The sequence below is a fragment of the Theropithecus gelada genome, chromosome 20 (genome assembly GCF_003255815.1).
Source record: "Theropithecus gelada isolate Dixy chromosome 20, Tgel_1.0, whole genome shotgun sequence".
NCBI lineage: Eukaryota > Metazoa > Chordata > Mammalia > Primates > Cercopithecidae > Theropithecus > Theropithecus gelada.
Window position 1 is genome coordinate 26,218,063 of NC_037688.1, and position 14,124 is coordinate 26,232,186.

A 14,124-nucleotide genomic window follows, 5' to 3' on the forward strand; every position below is an offset into this window, starting at 1 on the left:
GGACAGCTAGGAGGGAATTCATGTGACCCTAGGGCTTTGGACATAATGTCACTGGCTCCCTGCACCCCTTGCTGACTGAGGTGAAGGATCCTGGCACTATGCTCTAGGGACGCTGCCCTCCACACTTGGGCCCCAGTCCCAGTTCGTAGTCCCCGCCCTTGCCCGCTAGTCCCGCCCCTGATCCCTGGCCCCAGGCAGCTCCCTGAGCCCGCTGGCCCAGTTCTAGGCCTCATTCCTACTAACCTGCCGAATCCTTGGCTCCAGGGCCTGCCGCTTCTCAGGCCCAGTCTCTACTTTCAAGTTCAGCACCCCCGGCCCAAGGCCTAGTGCAGCCAGGGCTGTCCTTGTGTGCTCCACCTTCTTAAGCCAGTCCCATGGCCCGGCCCAAAGCCCTCTTACCACCCCTCCATCCAGAGTAGGGTGACCCATTACTCTTCACACCCCATCCCTTATGTATACTTATTTTGCAAATCACCCAAACTGAGTGTTTCAGAAGAATCTGAAAGCCGAGGCCCCGTCCATTCTCTGTCCCCTAGCCGAAGATGTTGCAGCAGTGCTGGCAGGAGCGTCTCCTCCACGGCAAACAGTTGGCTCCCTTCTGACTAGGAATTTGCGCAGAAAAGCCTTTGGCTCCAGTGAGACCCGGTTCTGGTCTAGGCCATTGGTCTTGGGCAAGTCGTTTAACCTCTGAGCCCCAGAGGCTCCCTCCTCTGTAACATTAGGGGCCACTACAAGATCTTGGATGGCCATGGCCAGGACCAAATGAGCACCGGCATTTGGTGCCAGATCAGAGTGGGAAGAAGGAAGCCAGAGCCCCCCAGGTCTACGCTCTGCACGTGGTGACCTGGCTTCCCCAGGAGATCTTATGTTCATGTGGACACCCTGGCTTTTGCCTTCAGAGCCAAGTACCTGGCAGGATCCCTCCCCACCCATAGCCTGGGGAGTCCAGCCTGCCAGGAAGCAGAGGCTGACCTGCTGTCCCAGTCTGTCCTCTGTCCCTGGGACTCCTGCCTCTTTACCCACAGTTGGCTGACAACCTGCATGCACCTCTGTCCTTCACCCTCTTGCTGGACTGACCTGACCCAGGTCACAGGCTTGCAAGCATCTGGCATTAGACATAAAGGAGGCAGGCCACTCCTAGCCATTTGGGCCTGTGTGACTCCCAGCCCCCACTGCCCTCTCTCTAAGTGGGGAGGAGCTCACCTCTCATCCCTGAGTGAGAAGTTTGTCAAGCAGGATCTTTGGCCTCTGACATTTCCCAAACTGTCCCCCACCAGCTGCACAGCCCCTCCCCACTCTCCACCCCACCTCCCATGCCCTACCAACTCTTCTGAAAACTCCCTGCATGTTTTTTTCAAAATAGAATTAAATAACAAGAACTGACTATTTAGGGAGGGGTTCCTGAGGGGAAATGGAATCTCGACAACCTTGAAATTATAGGCCCTTCTCTTTTCTCAAAGAAAAGAGAAACACGTCAGATCATTGATATTCTGAGCCAGGCCTTGTTTTGAAATATGCTCTCTCCCTATCCTTTCACGAACCACAGACTTTTTCCCTCTTTGAAAATAAGATCACATCAAGGTAGGGATTAGAAATGGGAAAAGTTCAATCAGAGCCTCCCTCAGCCAGCTACCCATCTCAATATACTCCCAGGTAAGCAGAATCAGCTCCTGCTCCAAACCTGCTCAGCATCATCATTCAAAACGCACCGGTAGGAAATGGTGAAACAGAAGAACCTTTCATCCCGGCTGAGCAGGGCCTGCAGTGCTGCTCTCCTGGCTCCGGCAGCTGGCTTGTGCCTGGGCCGAGTCAGGCCTCTGGTTTAAATAGGCAGTGGGAGCAGAGCAGGGAGGGCCTAGAGGGTGGGTGTGGAAAGTGGGCCGTTTACCTAGCACAGCAAGGCAGTGTCTGGAGCCAGCAGTGGTCCCAAGCACGCGCCTGCCTGCCTGCCTGTCCACCAGGAGGCCTCAAGCCCACAGGCCCCAAGACCGCAGACCAGCACCTGGGGTGACCCCTGATGGATGTGCAGCTCCAAGGGAGACGTCCCTAGATGCACTGAGCTTGGTCAGGTTCCTGGATACTTCCACCTCTCCTCTGTAGCAGAACCGGCTGTGGAGATGGATGGACCTGTTCCCCAGGGCCTCTCTCCAAGCCTCAGTTTCTGCCTTCTTAAAATGAGGATAACACTGACTTTACAGGTCCAGAAATAATGTTTGCAAAGCGCCTGGCACCTAGGAGGTTGATTTATTTACCCACATGGTGATACTGGGGCCAGGTACCTTCGATGAGGCTGGAGCCTAGAGGTTTAGTAATGTACCCAAAGTCACACAGCCTTCCATCTGACTGTCAGCGTCAGACCTCATGCAGACCTGGGGCCTCCCAGCCTCATGCTACAGTTGAAGTTTGGGGTGAGTGAGGGTGAAGAGCAGCTGCTCACCTTGGGGAAAAATCTTGATTGAACCCTAGTGAAGGGGTTACCTTTAAGCCCCCAGTGTTACGGGAAGAGGGTCCTGATCCAGACCTCAAGAAAGGGCTCTGGGACCTGGCACAGGAAAGAGTTCAGGGTGAGTCCACACAGTAAAGTGAAAGCAAGTTCATTAGAGAAGAAACAAAAGAATGGCTGCTTCACAGAGCAGCCCTGAGGGTGCTGGTTGGCTGTTTTTATGGTTATTTCTTGACAGTGTGTTAAACGAGGGGTGGATTATTTATGACTCTTCCAGGAAAGGGGTGGGCAGTTCCTGAAACTGAGGGTTCCTCTCCTTTTTAGACCATATAAAACCAAATATGACTTCTGGAACATTGCCCTGGCATTTGTAAACTGTCATGGTGCTGGTGGGAGTCTCTTTTGCCATACTAATGCATTAGAATTAGCATATAATGAGCAGTGAGGACAACCAGAGGTGGTTTTGGTCACAATCTTGCTTTTGGCAGGTTTTGGCTGCTTCTTTACTGCATCCTGTTTTATCAGCAGAGTCTTTGTGACCTGTATCTTGTGCTGACCTATCTCATCCTGTGACTAAGAATGCCTAACCTAGGCTGGATGTGGTGGCTGACGCCTGTAATCACAGCACTTTGGAGGCTTAGGCAGGCAGATCTCTTGAGCTCAGGAGTTTGAGACCAGCCCAGGCAACACGGTGCAACTCTGTTTCTAAAAAATATACAAAAACTAGTTGAGTGTGGTGGTGTGTGCCCGTAATCCCAGCTACTTGCACTGCTGAAGTGGGAAGATCGCTGGAGCCCAGGAGTTCGAGGCTGCAGTGAGCTGTGATGGCGCCAGTGCACTCTAGCCTGGGTGACAAAGTGAGACCCTGTCTCAAAATAAACAAAGAATAAGAATTCCTAACCTTCTGGGAATGCAGCCCAGTACGTCTCAGCCTCATTTTACCCAGCACCTATTCAAGATGGAGTTGCCCTGGTTCAAACACCTCTGATGCCAACACCAAGGCAAGGGGGTGGCATGGTTGAACAGGCATGGTCAGGCATCCTGTCTGCATTTGGGTGAGGCCCTGGGGGAGAGGTGTAGAAGTATCCCAGAGTAGCTGCTAGGGATGGTTGGCGAGAGGAGCTGCCCTTCAAACCTCCTAGGTCTCCGAGTAACACTCTAGGGTGGGGAGCGTCTCACCTGGTTTGTTCAACTTGATCTTCCAGTGAGTGGGACAGTACCACCACCTCAGTGAACAAAGATTAGGACATAAGCTAATGGGGAATTAAGACAAAGCAGTAGTTTGTCATTTTATGCTTGAAAAAGTTCTGCCCTTAACAGTGCAAATAAATCTGCTAGTAAATAATTGAAGTCACATGAGGGAGCTGTCTTTAACAGGAAAAGTACACATTTTCATTTTGATTAACAAAATGTTAACTCCTCATTTCCCTCAAAGAAGCGGCAAAACAGAGGGCCTGGATCTCTGTTAGTTGGACTCAGTAGGGAGATCAACTTGCCTATAAATACTGAAGAAGATGAAGTTGAAGTTATGATTACATATGAAGCCCATTCATCTGCCAGTCATTAATTGTTATGTATATTGTGGACCTGACACCCTTTCAGAAGTTTGGATTACAAAGGTGAGAGACACACTTGGAAAGACTGTGCACTTCAGAGACCCATCTAGGTTCAAACCTGGCCCTGGGCAACACTGGGCCTTCGCTTAGTCTCTGTGAGCCTTGGGTTTCTACTACTTTGCAAGGCTGTTGGGAGAATTAGATGAGATGATATTGGTGACGACTCTTTGTAAGCATTCAGTGATCAGTTATCCATTTGGAAAGATAATTCTGCAGGGAGCATGGGGTAGGCAGGAGGGGAGACAAGCAGGAAGGCCAGTGCAGTAGGCAAAGCAGGGAGATGGAAGGGCCAAGGCAGTGGGAAGAGAGAAGGGTCACATATCTGGGGGACATCTAAGAGGATAGAATGGTGTTATGGACTGAATGTTTGTGTCCCCAACAAATTTATATGTTGAAGCCCTAAACCCACTGCATGGCTGCATTTGCAGATGGAGGCTTTAAGGAAGTATAGATAGTCTCTGACTTACGATGGTGTGACTTAAGAATTTTCTACTTTTCCTTTTTTCTTTTTTGAGACAGAGTCTCACTCTGTTACCCATACTGGAGTGCAGTGGTGCCATCTTGGCTCACTGCAACCTCCACCTCCCAGATTCAAGCGATTCTTGTGCCTTAGCCTCCCAAGTAGCTGGGATTACAGGTGCCCACCACCACATCCAGCTAGTTTTTGTATTTTTAGTAGAGACAGGGTTTCACCATGTGGTCCAGGCTGGACTCAAACTTCTGACCTCAGGTGATCTGCCCACCTTGGCCTTCCAGAATGCTGGGATTACAAGCATAAGCCACTGTGCCTGGCCAAGATATTTCAACTTTTCTTTTTTTTTTTTTTTTTTTTTTTTTTGAGACGGAGTCTCACTGTGTCTCCCAGGCTGGAGTGCAGTGGCGCGATCTCGGCTCACTGCAAGCTCCGCCCCCCGGGTTCACGCCATTCTCCCGCCTCAGCCTCCCAAGTAGCTGGGACTACAGGCGCCCGCTACCGCGCCCGGCTAGTTTTTTGTATTTTTAGTAGAGACGGGGTTTCACCATGTTAGCCAGGATAGTCTCGATCTCCTGACCTTGTGATCCACCCGCCTCGGCCTCCCAAAGTGCTGGGATTACAGGCTTGAGCCACCGCGCCCGGCCATTTCAACTTTTCAATGGTGCAAAAGTAAGAGACATTCCATAGAAATTGTACTTTGAATTTTGACCTTTTCTTTTTATTATTTTAATTTTTTATTATAAAATGTTATTATTATAAAATAGACTTTGTTGGATGATTTTACCCAACCGTAAGCTAATGTGAGTGTTTTGAACGTGTTTAATATAGGCTAGGTTAAGCTATAATGTTTTCTAGTTTAGGTGTATTAAATGCATTTTCAAGGAACTGTATTTTCAACAAAAGATGGGTGTATAGGGATGTAACCCCATGATAAGTTGAGGAGTATTTGTAATTAAGTTTAAAAGTGGTCATAAGGATGGGCCCCTGATCTGATAAGATTAGTGTTCTTATAAAAAGAGATGCCAGGCCAGGTGCGGTGGCTCATACCTATAATCCTAGCACTTTGGGAGGCCAAGGTAGGAGGATCACTTGAGGCCAAGAGTTAGAGACCAGCCTGGCCAACATACGAAACCCTGTCTCTACTAAAAAGACAAAAATTAGCTGGGTATGGTGGTATGCGCCTGTAGTCCCAGTTACTTGGGAGGCTGAGGTTGCAGTGAGCTCAGATTGTGTGACAGAATGAGACGCTGTCTGGAAAAAAAAAAAAAAAAAAAAAAGGAGAGATGCCAAAGTGCTCACATGAACCAAGGAAAAGCCGTATGTGGACTTAGTGAGAAGGCGGCTGTCTACAAGCCCAGAAGAGAGCCCTTACCAGAAACTGAATCAACCAGAACATTGAACTCAGATTTCTAGCCTCTAACCTGTAAGAAACTAAATTTCAGTTGTTTAACCCACCCAGTCTGTGATATTTTGTTATGGTAGCCCAAGCAGACTTATACAAATGGATGGGGACCAAGGGGTACCTGGGTAACATGAAAATGGACCAGGAGGCTGGGCATGGTGGCTTATGCTTATAATCCCAGAACTTTGGGAGGCCGAGGCAGGCAGATCGCTTGAGGTCAGGAGTTCAAGACCACCGTGGCCAACATGGTAAAACCCCATCTCTAGTAAAAATATAGAAATTAGCTGGGTGTGGTGGTATGACCCTGTAGTCCCAGCTACTCAGGAGGCAAAGCCAGGGGAATTGCTTGAACCGAGGAGGTCAAGGTTGCAGTGAGCTGAGATGGCACCACTGCACTCCAGCCCGGGCGATGGAGCGTGAGACTATGTCTCAAATAAACAAAAAAAACAAAAACAAAAAAAACAAAAAGGAAAATGAACCAGGAATTTATTCAGAGGTCTCCTGGTTCAGGTAACTGTATGGCTAGTGAAGTTGTTTGCTGGCAGTGGGGGTGGGTGAATGAGTGAAGGCAGGGTTTGTGGTGTTGAATGACATTTGCATAGACATATCCAGACAGAAGTGGGATATTCAGACCCAGAACTCAGAGTTGAAGTCCAGATTGGAGCAGGTTTGAGAATTATTCGTGTGTAGGTGGACTCTTGGGAGTGACTACATTTTGTCAGATCACTTACTCTTTCTTTCTTCTTCAATTGGTCCATTCTAATTCCAATTTCTTGTTATGTAAGATAGCTTTTGTCTTTTATATTTTTGTAAAAATCAGATATTCTCCTTTGCTTTAAAAAAGTACAGTTGTGCACAACTTTCCCCAATTTTTACATGACTTTGTTTTCCCCTACTTGTAGAGAACAAGTCTTGTTTAGGAGCATAACTGATGTGGTTAGAATCTACTTGTGCAGTTAGAATTGCACATTTTTTTGAGGCTCATTTTGTCTTCAATATTTGTGATGTCAGTTCTCCTGTCATTCTTACACAATATCGGAAGAACATATCTCCTTTCACTTCAGCTTATTGGATAATTTATAATGCAAAATTTAAACTAGCAAATGCTTATTTCTTTCCCTCAGAGTTGAACTTGAAAGGCACAGTGTATTTTCTTTAGTTCTAGGCTGAGCTGTTTTTTCATTTCTGGAAACTTATATTATTTCTTTCCTGATGTCTCCTTTATGTGTTCCTCATCCATTCATCTCTCTCTTCTAGGACTACTTTAGGGCTGTGATACAATTTTTCCATTTTCCAAATCAGTTATTTGCTCCTCTGTTTTCTTTGTCTACATTTTAGGTTTCATGTCTTACCTTATCCTCAACATAACTAATTTCTTTGTTCTATTTGTTTCTGTTAATGCCAATTACTACTTCCAGGTGTTTTCCAATTCTTTTATCATTTTCACCATGGAATTAAGGCTATTGTTTTTTCTGATCTGTTTCTGTTAGTATTTTGTTGTTGTTGTCATTTATTTCTTTCAAAGTAGTTATAATCCAGTTCATCTCCTTTGTTCCTTCAGATTCCATCATTTAAAAAACAAATTAATTGACATTTATTGGGTGCCTACTGCATGCAGACACTGCTGCTCATCATTTAGCACTTATAACTGTCTGCTTTCCATCTTAGTACAGCAGGATTCAGAATTCTTCAGTCACAGCTGCTTTGGGCAGGTTCTGATTAATTAATTCATTTATTTTCTCTTGTTCCCCAAAAGATTTAAGATAACTTAAACTGTATCCTATGCACAGTATGAGACTTTGTTTGTTTGTTTGTTTAAATAGGGAATTAGAGCTAAGGGAAAACAGAAAAAACAAGAGGCAATCAGGCAGAGCTAGAGATACAGAGAGAGTGAGTGAGGTGAAGTCTCATTCCAATGGTGGCCTCAGGTGGGCACAGAGATGTGTTTTATGACTGAGGCTTGTCCTATTGATTTTTGTTGGTGGTGTTGAATGACCCTTTGTTTTAAATTCTTGCTTGAATGGCTACAGTGCGGAAGAGGCCCCCATGGCATCACTCCCTTGGCTAGCCCCCCCGGGTGGGAAATGCTTATATATATCTTTCCCAAGGGGGACGGAATTGAAAAGAAAAGGGAAAAAAAAAAAAAAAGGCAGGATTATAGGTCATATGTGGGCTGGGGGCACATAAACAGTGTAACAGTGACCCCCAACCTCATGGTTCACCTTCCAAAACTCAGTATTGATTGAGCTACTCATTAGCTGTGTATTTCCTGTGCTCAGAATCAGAGATTTTCCCTGTGTTGGGTGGCAACTGTAATCTGGTCGAGAGGAAGGCTTTTCAGGGGCTCTCTGTTCCCACAGAACTCGAGAGTGGCCTCATTTCACACTTCTTGGGAACTAGTTTTTCGAGTGACAGATTGATTGGTGTATGGGTGGTTACCAAAAAAGATTCTATTTTATTAGCTGTTTGTCTTGCAAAGTTAAATAGTTTTTTAAACTTTATCAAAATGTCATCATCTCCAGGGTTTAAAGTGTGCCCTCTGGCTTTGAGGGAAGATCTCAGTCCCATAGGTGAGTCCCATAGCCGTCATGTCTCAGTTTACCTCAAGTCATTGAGCAATGAGCCTGAGATGGGGCAGGTGAGCTCAGGCCTGTGGCTGCCCTAGTCTGGGCCCGCTTAGGGGGTGACCCTGAGTGGCAGCTAGCTGAGCACCAAGGTGACAGACAGCTCTAAATTTCATCCCAGTGTCTAAACTGTCTTAAAAAAATACATCAAGGGAAAAGTAAAATCTAGACATTCCTATATATGAGAGACTATGTATATAGGTAATGTTGCTTTTCTGTTGAGGAAATAGAAAACATTTCACTAACTCTTTTTTTTTTAAATTAAAAATGAGGAATATATCAAACAATGAAAAAGACTTTGGTTTCCTATTGTGGCAGTTAAAGAAGAGAGACAAACAGACTGAAAGTGGTTGAGGGAAGGCAGGGAGCAGAGTCCTGTCTCATGGGTGCCTAGCCTGAGCAGCCCAGCCCTGCCCTTCCAGCCTCAGCGGGTGCAGCCCCTAGTTGTCTACTCTGTCCTTGGCCCCTCCCTCAGCCCCAAGTGTCCTGTCCAGAGTCAAGGCCAACTACTCCTAGTTCCTGAGTCCATTTCTAGTCCCTACTCCCAATCTTTCCCTGGCTGTCATCTCCACCAGGGCCTCCTCCTGTCTTGCCTGCATTGAGCCCCTTCCCTCCCAATCGGGCTGAAGTCCGTGATCCCTACCACCAGCAGCTCTGAGCTCATTCTGCCCTTGTCGAGCATCTCCAGATCTCCCTCTACCCCCAGGATCAATCCTTCTACCTGGCCTGGCTTGAGGGCCCCCAGTGACCAGGCCCCACCCTCCCCAGCCTCATTTGTGCCCCTCCCTTTCTCCTACTGATTTGATCTGACAGCCCTGACCTCTAGCGTTCACTGTTCCTGGAACATACCATGCTCTTTCACGCCTCCATGCCTTTGCACATGCTGTACCCTGTGTCTGGAACACCCTGGTGGTCCAGCTCCTCCAAGGCTCAGCTTTAAAGCTTCCAACCCCCTCCCCTCAGTCTCACACCCCAGGGCTTTGTACTCCAGGCAGCCTAGAGCCCCCTCAGCTCCAAGCACAGGGCCCAGTCCCTGATAGAAGCCTTCTGGGAACCTTGGTGGAATCAATAAAGTGATTTCTAGCCAGGCGGGCATGTCCATCACCAGAAGCTTCGATTCCCTTTGTACACACCAGGGGGCACAGCAGGAGCTGTGAGAACTACTCCCAATTGTTTGAATTAGTGCCTCAATGAGGCTACTTTCTCGTAAAACAAAAGAAAACAAAACGAAAATGCAACATGGAGACTTGAAATCTAAAAACTGTGTGAACTCATGTGTATGTTGTGAGTGCCTATAGCTTACTGGAATCATCATCTTCATCAATATGATTGTATCAAAAATGTTTTGGGGCACCCACTGTGTGCCAGGCACTGTGTTCAGAGCATTCCATGCACAATGTCTTGTTTCATCCCCTAAGCAGCCTGGGGAGGTTAGGTATTATCGATCCCATACTCAGAGATGAAAACAGGCTCGGAGGGGCATAAGTGACTTGCTCAGTCACACAGCTAGAGGGTGGCACATTCTGTGAGCAAGACTTATCTATGGCCCCATCCTGGTTAGCATTTTGACCGATGGGGCTCTCTAAAAGACAGGAGCACCCACAGGTAAGGGAGGAACACCCCAGGGGTTGGGAAGTCTTGCTAGCCACCGCCTTTCCCTCTTACCTGCCTCCTCCTCTGTCCCGAGGGATTCAAGGTGGATGCTGCCATGATTTGTTCTTTTTTTTTTGAGACGGAGTCTCGCTCTGTCTCCCAGGCTGGAGTGCAGTGGCGCAATCTCCGCTCACTGCAAGCTCCGCCTCCCGGGTTCACGCCATTCTCCTGCCTCAGCCTCCTGAGTAGCTGGGACTACAGGCGCCCGCCACTGCGCCCGGCTAATTTTTTCTATTTTTAGTAGAGACGGGGTTTCACCATGGTCTCGATCTCCTGACCTTGTGATCCGCCCGCCTCGGCCTCCCAAAGTGCTGGGATTACAGGCGTGAGCCACCGCGCCCGGCCGCCATGATTTGTTCTTAACACTTGAGTGTGAATTCATCCATCAGCTGTTGTCCTGGACATCTGAATGGTCAGAAAATTGGCGGGGATTGGGAGGTACAAACCCAGCAGGAACCAGGTAGTGTTCTGCTCTGGGGCTGAGGGATGATGGGGAACACCCGGTCAAGCCCATTGTCTCTCCCTAGTGTCCTTCAGCCTCGTGCCCTCCATTTATTCTCCATACAGAAGCCAGAGTGATCTTTCTAGGTACATATCTGGGCACCCTCCCAGCTGAGAACTCTTTCATGGCCCCCAGGATAAAATCCATGCCCCACGCCTGCCTCCTCTCCTGTCACACTTCTTGCCAAGCTTGTCCTCAGAGCCCTTCTCTTTCCTCTTTGGTCCCAGTCTCTCTCCAGCAGGGCCTTTCCCCAAACTGGAATTCCACGCCTCGTCTGGTTAGCTCCTCCTCATCTTCTTGCCTTTTGCGGGGGGGTCTCTTCAGGAAGCCTTCCCCCCTCCCCTGGTGGCAGTGCTTCGTCTTAGGGCCTCCTACAGTGAGCCCCCATTGCTCCTGGCACCACCCCAGAGGTGGCCTCTAGAGGGTCTGGGACCTGGGTCACATGTCAAACAGTCCTGGCCTCCTGCAGACAGGCAAGGCCAGGGGATGACAACCACAGGGAGGAATATGCCCCAAAGGCAGCCTTTCAGAGGGAGATGCAGAATCTGGTTCTGGGATGTTGGGGCTTTGTCAGGGAGGAAGGGAGTCCAAGAGGTGGGTGGGCGTCCGGAACGTGCTAGGGCTGTGACCACCTGGGCCCCTGCTGGAGCTGCAGCTGTGGATGTTGTTCTCAGGGAGAACAGGCGGAGGGAAAAAGGGGGTCAAGGACAGAAGCTTGGGGCTCATCCCATTTTTGGCTTGGTGAGGAAAGAAGAGCCAAAAAGAGCACTTGGGAAAAGAGGAAGATCACAGAAAAGGTGGTTAGAATATAGCACTGTTTTTATTTAGTTCTCAAATAATCTTACTTTTTTCTTTTTCACTTAGAATAGCTGGAAAAGGAGGGCCCTACGTGGCAGTCCCTGGGATGAGAAAACCACGTGTCAGAAAGCTGGTGCCGAATCCCTCGCGCTATTTTTACCTTCCTGACACTACCTCTTTGAGCCCCGAGGAGGATCCTGGCCTGAGGTGGCCGAGCTGGAGTCTTCCAGGCTGATGTGGCCAACCTTCACCTTGTTCTCCAGAAACCACCAAAAAGCTGGCTATTCACTTTTCTTGACCAGAAATAAATGCATCAGACAAGTGTTCTCAAGTAATCTTGAGGGATGTGAACACAAAATTATCCCATAAATTGCTTTTGTTTCCTTTCCTCAGTTCAAAGTTGGTTTTTGGTTGGCATTAGTTACATTAAAATTGGACAGTAATTCATGCTCTTAAAATAGAATCTCCATGTTCCCAAGTTTAGAAAGAAAAGCCACCTAGGAATGAGAAAAACGTGGACCTACGTGAAATGCCATTCCATTAGCCACAGAATCTCTTATGGGCCTCGGTGGGAGCACCCATCAGGCGGGATTTGTGGCAGAGCACACCGAAGCGGAGTGTGTCTGTGGTCACTTTTCATTCTGTTCCCCACTCCAGGTCAAGGAAGCCTTTGACATTGTGGCCAGGAGTTCTGGGGGCTCACTAACCTCTAATTACATTTCTTATTTAAAATAGTGATAAACAGTCTCTCTGTTGATTCAAACGTTTAAAAACACTGAGCCTGTAGTTGTTGGCGCTGAACAAAGAGAGCAAATCCTCCAGGCCTCCTCAGGCCCGCCCAGCCTCTGCCTATACCTCTGGGTTCTCAGACTCTCATTCAAATGCTGAAGCCAGAAAATGTCCCTCTGGGTGGGCTTGAGGGGAGGTCACTTCAGGATTCAAAATCAAGACTGGCTAGGCTGTGCAGTGAGGCCCCATTTTCCCCACATGGGGACTTCTGGCTTCTCCTATTACCTGGCTCCTGTTCTAGGTTCAAGGTGAAGGTCAGGAGGTGAGAAGGAGGAGCCACCATCTTACCCCACTGCCCCATGGTCTGGTGCCCCATAGCATGTCCACTCACCACTATCCTTCATTTATGAGTGTCAGCCCCTGGTCCCACAGGCCTTGGATGTAAAGAGAAAAACTCTGCTGTCCCCACGCCCCCAGTGCATCTGCTGCCTGGAATGGAGGGAAGTAGGGACCCCTTCTAGGGCTGTGGGGTCCCCTTTAAGAGCCAAGGGCCATTCATCCCATCTTGTAGACACCCACAAAGAAGGAGCCTTGAGGCCCAGGCTCCCTAGAGGCAGCTGATACAATGTAGGGGCGGGTGGGTGGGGAGGAAGGAAGAATGGTGGTCAGACCCCCCACTGGCCATTCTTCCTGGATGACTTAGAACCCAATCAGCTGCTGCTTGCCTAGACTGCCAGGTTGCCTTGTCCTCTTCATTTGGAAGACTGCACCAGTGGCCAGGTATGGACTTTGCTTTGTAGTGACCATGTCCAGAAAGGAGCCCCTTGTTATAAACACAGTACATCAGTGACATCCACGATAAACCCAAAGCCCTGCCTTGTCTCAGGGCTAAGGCCAAGTTGGCCTGGGCCCAACTTCTCTCCATAGCCTCATGCCTCCCCAGGCACCAGTGTGGATGTCACCACACCTCTCCACTCTACGCCATAACAGGGTAGCTACTATTGTAGTCACCATTTTACAGATGAGGAAACTGAGGCCTAGAGGGGTAAAGCATGCTACCAAGATCACAGTGGAGGAGCTAGGATTTGAACCCAGGTCTGTCTGACTCTAAAACCAGTGCTCTTCTCAATCCACCCTGCCGCAGAACCTCCTGCCTCTGCCAAGTGGCCTCTAGAAGGAACCACCTCAAATACGTGTCAGGGGTGATGTGGTCCTGGGTAAGGGTCAAGGGCTTTGTGGAGGTGCTGGAAAGTCCAGCCCAGCTCTGCTAGGGTGTCCCCCTGACCTTGCCAGCATGACCCATTTGGTCTGTAATTTTAAACGATAATTATGGATTAGCCTGGTGACCATCAGGCCCTTCTGCTACATCCCAGGAAATGGACCTAACCCTGTTACAGGGCAAATCAGATATAATCAGCTCCTAATTCAATATGGTTGTTCTAAGTCACATTTATCAAGGGACAGAAGCTGGCCCGTGGGTTAGACTACAGTAGTGGTTGGATTAGATTCAGACAAGAATCCTCAACTTGCACTTTCTGACAGTTTTCTAAAAATTAAGTGGAAGAGATGAACTTTTTTAGTACTATATGCTATAAGTACGCAGACTTGTATGTCCCACACACAGATGGGGGCATCTTTCAGACTGGCCGTGAGTCCCTGCAGTCTTGATCTACCATGGTTGTGCCTCTCAAGCACCGACAAAGGTGCCTAGACACCTGGAACACTGCTCTGTTCAAAACCAAACCTGGGCAATCACCCAGTGTGCAGGGCTGGCCATACCAGCCCCGTCTGTGGCTGAGGAGTGTAACTGGGTTCAGGTACATGGCAACTTCTGGCCAGCTCTGAGTGAGAGAGGATTTCTCTTCTAAGTGGTGGTTTGTGG

General features: G+C 48.4%; 1 protein-coding gene across 1 annotated transcript in view; it reads right to left on the reverse strand.

The window, feature by feature from the left end:
- Positions 1 to 14,124, reverse strand: part of SMPD3 (sphingomyelin phosphodiesterase 3) — a 92,366-nt gene that overhangs the window by 28,899 nt on the left and 49,343 nt on the right. The gene's annotated exons all lie outside the window — the stretch shown is intronic.